Genomic DNA, 7280 nt, shown 5'->3' with positions numbered 1-7280 from the left:
ATGTATTGTGAGTTAAAGGTCAAAAATGATGTGCTTGGAATCAAAACAAAAGATAAGTTACATTCTGTGTCATGAAAAAGGTATTCCCAAAGAAAGGAGTTATTAAAAGCAAGTTAAGATTTCCTAACAAGATACTAGATACAAAAATTAGCAAAAATTCTTGCGAGTTGACCTCAAACTTTGCTAAATTTAAGGGGTTTGTTGTCAACACGATGATGAAACAAGAAATTCAGTTTGACGCTCAAAGTAAGTCCTATACACCTTAAGGCTGGTAAAGATTTGTTAGACTTTTTGACCCAACAAAAAAAGTCGAAAATGAATATAACTATATGTTTTAGGTGCATTGTAAAAGAGAAAAAAAAGTAGTCGACAAACAATCAAGATAAAAGACACACTTGTGAAAGTTGATATAGAAGACGAAGATCAATTTTATTACTTTGGATTGAGTTCAAAGGTGGTTTCAAAATTTTTAATGCTACTTTATCCAAATCGAAGCCATCCAAAACTTTAAGGGGCATTTTGTTATGCAAAAAATTTGGCACAAATGGTTGAAGTCGGAAAGAATTCAACAATTAAAGTAAAAAATCTTATATACATGAAGCACACCATGGTTGGAGAAAATAAGAATGAATTAGGCTTGGTGGTCAAGTTACCTTATACTTGTTGCCCAAGTTTGCTTTAGGTGAGACTACTTGGTGTTCAAGTTTGCTTGAAGTCTAAGACTTTTTGAAGTTCAAAACTACTTGAAATCCAAGTTTGTTTGAGCTCTAATACTATTTGAAGTACAAGTTTACTTAAAGTCTAAAGTTATATCAATAAGCTTAGGATTTTTCTCTATAAATATAAATATGATTAATTTCAATAAATTAGAGGAACTTACATTCATTTACACACTCATTCATTCTTAAAATTTCTAGTCATACTGACGTATCGAAACATGAGTCATGAGTATATGTAAGTATTGGAAACTCCATTTTTATTTTAGTCATTTCAATTTTATTTTTTTTCTTTCTGTTATTTTTATTCAACTCCTTGTCAATTTATGTAGATTTTAATTTAAGTTTTATAATTTTTTACTTTTTGTACATGTTCTTTCTTATTTCTTGCTTTCAATAATTATTGCTTTTTATATTTTTATTAGATACGATCTCTTAATTCTAGGAGGCTAAGAACAACTCATAAAAAGAAGTCATATCTATTCCTCAAATTAAGATCATTGATACAAATTTAATCAACACTTACGATGAAAGTCTAAAAAGCAAAATCCAGGTGAAATAGGCACAAACCATCATTTCCCATATCTTTTATATATAAGAGAACTATATGTATAGTCAAGAATACAACCAGCAACGAACTTAACTGCCATTCTTTCTGTGCATTATACTATGTATACGCAACCGTTGGCGTAGTCAAATTAACAGCAGCTCTTATATGCGTAGTGTGTTCGACCTGGCCTAAACCATCACTACAAAAAAAGGCCTATGGTCACGGTAAAAAACCGTGACCATAGCTAGTAAAAAGGGTGACCATAGATCTATGGTCACGGTTTTTTACCGTGGCCTATTCTCTCGTGGCCATAGGTCTATGGTCACGTTTTTTTTTATCTATGGTCACGGTTTTTATTTTCAAATTCTGACACTTTAGGCCACGTTTTTTCACCGTGACCATAGGTTAATCTATGGTCACGCGTAAAAACCGTGACCATAGCATCTATGGTCACCCCTCCTTAAAACCGTGACCATAGCCCTATCTATGGCCACAGTTTTCACCGTGACCATAGCCTCTATGGTCACCCCTCCTTAAAACCGTGACCATAGCTCTATCTATGGTCACGGTTTTTCGTCGTGACCATAGCCTCTATGGTCACCCTACCTTAAAATCGTTACCATAGCCTTATCTATGGTCACGGTTTTCACCATGACCATAGCTTATCTATGGTCACCCCTCCTTAAAACCGTGACCATAGCCTTATCTATGGTCACTGTTTTCACTGTGGCCATAGCTTATCTATGGTCACAGTTTTTACCGTGACCATAGCTTATCTACGGTCACCCTATTTTTAAATGGTAACTATAGCCTATTTTGTTTTATGAGATTTAATTTTTTTAAAGCATAATCACATCCCAAAATGATGATAATCACAAAATAAATCTAAAAATGAGAAATTTAATAAATTTAAATCATAAAAGTTTCATTAAAAACTAGATATCCATTACAACACAAATCAAAATAAGGTGTAATTTATCCATTACATGTAATATCGGATAAAGTCTCTTATCAAAAAATAAAGAACACATCAAAATAATACATTTAGATAACAAAAATTATTATAAGATTCATCCCATCTTATATTTGTATAGAACATATTTTCTTCACATCATGTCCTCCTGCTCCTGCTAGCAAAAGAAATAAACATGTTAGAACAGAGTAAAAATATTTTTGATGATGTAGTACAGTTGAGTAATGAATATGGAGCACAAGTTAAAACTAATTAAACTAATAACAAAATACCTAAATTAAAACTAATTAGTGCTACACTGCTACAATTTCACAAAAGACCTAAATTAAAACTAATTAAACTAATAACAACAAAAAATTGGAGTTTTCTTGGATATTTCAACTTTCAGATCAAACCCATTTCTTAGAAAAAGCCTTGATGCCTACAATATATGTAACAAAACGAACAAACAAAATTCGGATAAGAAAGAAACATTAAACAAATCGCATCAACATTCAATTTTTTCGTTAATTAATTGGTAACATCATGCATATATCAGACCATGGAATCTTAATTGATGGATACCATTTAACTAAAAAGCAATGTGAGCAAGCATCATAATGCCTTACAACAACACAATTAGGCTAAAAAAGGAAACAGAATATTCAGCACTTACATCATAAACCAACTTGTGTTAGTAGATATTATTACATAAGCATAAACATTCTAAGTAATACAAGCATTTGAACATAGTCTTTCTAACTCTTACCTATTTGTACGGACTCAGATTCACAAGGTCAAAACCACAAATCCCAGATTTCTGAAATCCCTTAACATGAGTCTCCCCTTTTACACAAAGAGACTAAACCCAAAAAGCTCAGATCTTTGACTATGGGTAACACACAAAACAAGGAACCCAAATCTACCCAGTTCTCAAAAAAGTAAACTTTTTATATCCAAAACAGCAAATGCTTTCTGGGTATGGCAAATGTGAGTGTAAATCTGAACTCCAGTGGTGGTGGATGAGAATTGAGAAGAAGAAGATTAACAGTTTTAACAACAAATACACACATATGATAATAGAAACTTGAATAAGCAAAAATATTCTTAACAGTTTCAACTCGATTAAAATAAATTATTTTTTTACTAGCTATATTAAAAATTCAAGCTAAACTAATGCAACCTTAATACATACAAACAACACCACTGCTTTAGCTTCTTGCCCATGTGCTTCAACATCAAGCAACAGTACTTTTGTACCCTCTGCTCTCACCGTCTTCAACTCTCCTACCATTACTAGCTACTATTTCTTATTAACTCATTCAACTCCTTAATATAAATACTACCTACTAATCAAATCAAATGCTATTTTCTTCTTTTTATTATCACCTCTTCTACTAAGCTTCATCATCTTTATTATCTCGTTTTCGTTTTTAATTTTTTTCCCAAAAATTCATACTTTATAAAAGCACTACTGATTTATTTGGCATTTATTGTCTATTTTATACCAATCAGAATCATATTTTCTATTTAAGATAGATCAGATTACTGGTTCAAGGCATTTTCAATTCAAAAAGTTTCTTTTCTTTGTTTTCGCAATGTCTATCTTCTATCATTCTCATTCCAAAAATCTTAGTTCTACAGGAAATCAGAAATAGTCAAACAAATAAGTCTTCGTTCACATCACAACACCGAATTAGAGAAAACAAATAGAACTTATTGGTATAAACATTTCAGCACAAGCTTCAAAATCTCCCAAGAGTTCCTTGGATAAAAAGCAAAGTAGATGGCAAGCCTAGAACAAAGCAAATAGCAAAAAACCAAAATCAGAAATGTGGCAAGAACCTGACCTATATACAACGTCCTTGAATGCCAACAAACATATTAAGATAGAATATAAACTTGTCAAAGTAATGAAGGTTAAGCATAATACATAGAAAAACTTGAATTCTCTAGGGAGGCAATGAACATATAAAGTTAATTTTACATTTTTTATGCTTTCTGCTTGATGTGAAACACGCAACTCAATAAAATTTGAACAAAACCATCGGTAAATTTGAACAAAAAAATTAAGAGCTATTAGAAAACAAAGCCATCAGCAAATTTGAACAAAAAAATTAAGAGCTATCAGCAACTAGTAATTACAAAACAGAGCCATCATTAAATTTGGACAAAAATTTCAGACTAAATCAGTAAATTTGAAACAAAAAAGTTGGAAGAAGATGCTGATAACATAAGTCAGCATCAACAGGAGGTGCAGTTACTACAGGAAGAGATTAAAGAACACTTTGAGGTTGGCTCTCATACAACTCTTACTGTGATAGAAATGGAAGAGAAGATTGATGAGCTGGTCAACAAAGTGGTCAGCTTAGAATCCGCTGTGAGGCTTTTGTAGCGAGATGGAAAGCACAAACTGATGAACCTAATACTCTTATTAAAGTTCTTGAATGTGATAACAGTAAAACAAGTTAATACTCTTATTAAAGTTTTTGACAAAAATTTCAGACTAAATCCAGCAATTACAAAACAGTAAAACACTAAAACAGAGATGTATGTATACTGATAAAATTAGAACAACTTGGCAGAGATCAACAAAATTGGAATAAAACAAAGGTAAAAGCATGATAGGTTCAGGAATTACGAAATTGAGACCAAGACAAGAAGGATGGTGATGCTGGTGCTAGCATTCACGGCCGGAACCTTTAACAGAACGACAGTAGCTTCAAAGGGGCTGAGATAGCAAACCCTAATGGAAGAGAGGCGTAATTTGAGGAGTAGTAGTGGCGCTCATGACTCTGGCAGCAAGGACGCGATACTAGTTCACCTCCAGCGACGGCGAGCTCTAGTGACGGCGACTGGGTACGGCGGCGGTGACAGAATCGGCTTCCCTTCTCTCATGCGCTTCATTGGCTTCTGTCAATCTCTCTCTCTCTCTCAGCGTTGCTCTCCCTTTCTCCTTCAAGCTCGACGGCAGCGGAACTAACGGTGACGGCGGCAACGCATGGCAGGGACGAGGACGAATAACGTGAACGTCTCTGTCAATCTCTCTCGACACCTCTCCCTCATCCCTGTTCAACCGGCACCAGGGCGGACTCCACGGAATAGCGGCGATGAGTGTACAGGGCACGACGACTTCCTTCCCCTCTCTTCTCTCTCGATTTCCCCTTCTCCTTTCTCTGTCTCTTTTTTTCCCCCTCAAGCTTCCCCTGTTTTCGTTCTTCCCCTTTCTAAAGGTATGTATGCGTTTATTGTTTGTGAAATTAGGCCAGAATTGAGTTTTAATTTGGGAAATTAGAGTTAGGGTAAAATATACATGAGTAATATAATAATTTTACAAAATATTCATGATAGAATAACAATTTAGAAATTAAATATAATACTATAAAAATTAATTTCGGAACACATAATTTTATTTATCAATTTATCAATGAATTCAAAAAATTATTTTCAATTTAAATTATAAAATGAACATACTAATCACATTTTATAAAATTTGGTTTAAATTCGAGAATATTAATTATTCAGATTATATGATATAATTTTTCATTATTGTTCTATTAACAAAACTTTAATTCTAATTTATATAAAATAACTAATTATAGTAAAGATTGTACATAAACATTAATTAACTTAAACTCAATGTATTTATAAAGATTAATTTAATCATTCCTAATAAATTAATCTATAAGAGCTCAAATTAATAAAATAAACCATAATTTATTTATCATAGAAATTTCTTAAATTTAATTATATAATACTCCCATTTAAAATTAAAATAGTATTCAACTTAATTTTTTATTTATAAAATTATATTTAAAATTTTAATATTTAAAGTAAATCGTATAAAATTATTATTAGTTTTAATTATTAAAATTTTTAAATTTTAAAAAGATAAAATATTTAAAATAATAAAAAATACATAAAAATATTAATTAATTAAAATTCAAATGATTAAAACTGTGACCATAGACTCCTTTAAGTCACCCCCCGAAACTGTGACCATAGACCCTTTAAGTCATCCCCAAAATCGTGACCATAAACCTCTTTAGGTCACCACCCAAAACCGTGACCATAGACTCTTTTAGGTCACCATTTTGAAAAACTGTGACCATAGACTCTTTTTTGCCACTGTAAAAAATCGTGACCATAGATCCCTTTAGGTCACCCCTTAAAACCGTGACCATAGACCCCTTTAGGTCACCCCCCAAAATCGTGACCATAGAGCCTTTTAGGTCATCCTTCCGAAAAACCATGACCATAAACCCTTTTTTGTCACTGTAAAAAACCATGACCATAGACACCTTTAGGTCATCCCCAAAACCGTGACCATAGACCCTTTTAGGCTACCCCCAAAATCGTGATCATAGACCCCTTTAGGTTACCCCTAAAATCGTGATCATAGACCCCTTTAAATCACCCCCCAAAACTGTGACCATAGACCTTTTAGGTCACCCTTCTGAAAAATCGTGACCATAGACACCTTTAGGTCACCCCCAAAACCGTGACTATAGACCCTTTTAGGCCACCCCCAAAATTGTGACGATAGACCCCTTTAGGTCACCCCTAAAAACCGTGACCATAGACCCTTTTAGGTCACCCTTTTTTGAAAAACCGTGACCATAGCCCTTTTTTGGTCACTGTAAAAAACCGTGACTATAGACCCTTTTAGGTCACCCCAAAACCGTGATAATAGACTCTTTTAGGCCACTCCCGAAAACCGTGACCATAGACCCCTTTAGGTCATCCCCAAAAACTGTGACCATAGACCTTTTAGGTCACCCTTTTTTGAAAAATCGTGACCATATACCCTTTTTGGTCGTTATAAAAAATCGTGACCATAGACCATTTTAGGTCACTCCTCAAAACCGTGACCATAGACCCTTTTAGACCACCCTTTTTTAAAAAACTGTGACCATAGGTACTCTATAGTTACCCTTTCCAAAAAAACCGTGACTATAGCTTTTTGTTTTTTAGTCACCCTAAAAAACCGTGACTATAGAGGGTCTATTGTCACGATTTTTTACCGTAACCAAAAAAATTGTGGTCATAAACCCAAAATGTT

General features: G+C 33.4%; 1 long non-coding RNA gene across 2 annotated transcripts; it reads right to left on the bottom strand.

Moving 5' to 3' along the window:
* Positions 1-2174: 2174 nt before the first annotated feature.
* LOC107646134 (uncharacterized) lies at positions 2175-5436 on the bottom strand. 2 transcript variants are annotated; one of them, XR_001621641.3, is made up of 2 exons: positions 4860-5436; positions 2175-2393 (listed from the first exon to the last, which is right to left on the bottom strand). It is a non-coding gene; the product is annotated as an uncharacterized LOC107646134 (long non-coding RNA). The 2 variants fall into 2 exon arrangements; XR_015886244.1 differs by having other exon boundaries at positions 2175-2396; positions 4860-5428.
* Positions 5437-7280: the final 1844 nt, after the last annotated feature.

The sequence above is a fragment of the Arachis ipaensis genome, chromosome B6, assembly GCF_059453495.1.
Source record: "Arachis ipaensis isolate K30076 ecotype BB chromosome B6, ASM5945349v1, whole genome shotgun sequence".
Taxonomy (NCBI): domain Eukaryota; kingdom Viridiplantae; phylum Streptophyta; class Magnoliopsida; order Fabales; family Fabaceae; genus Arachis; species Arachis ipaensis.
Note: the sequence above shows the minus strand (reverse complement) of the source record. Positions and strands in the feature narration are given on the sequence as shown.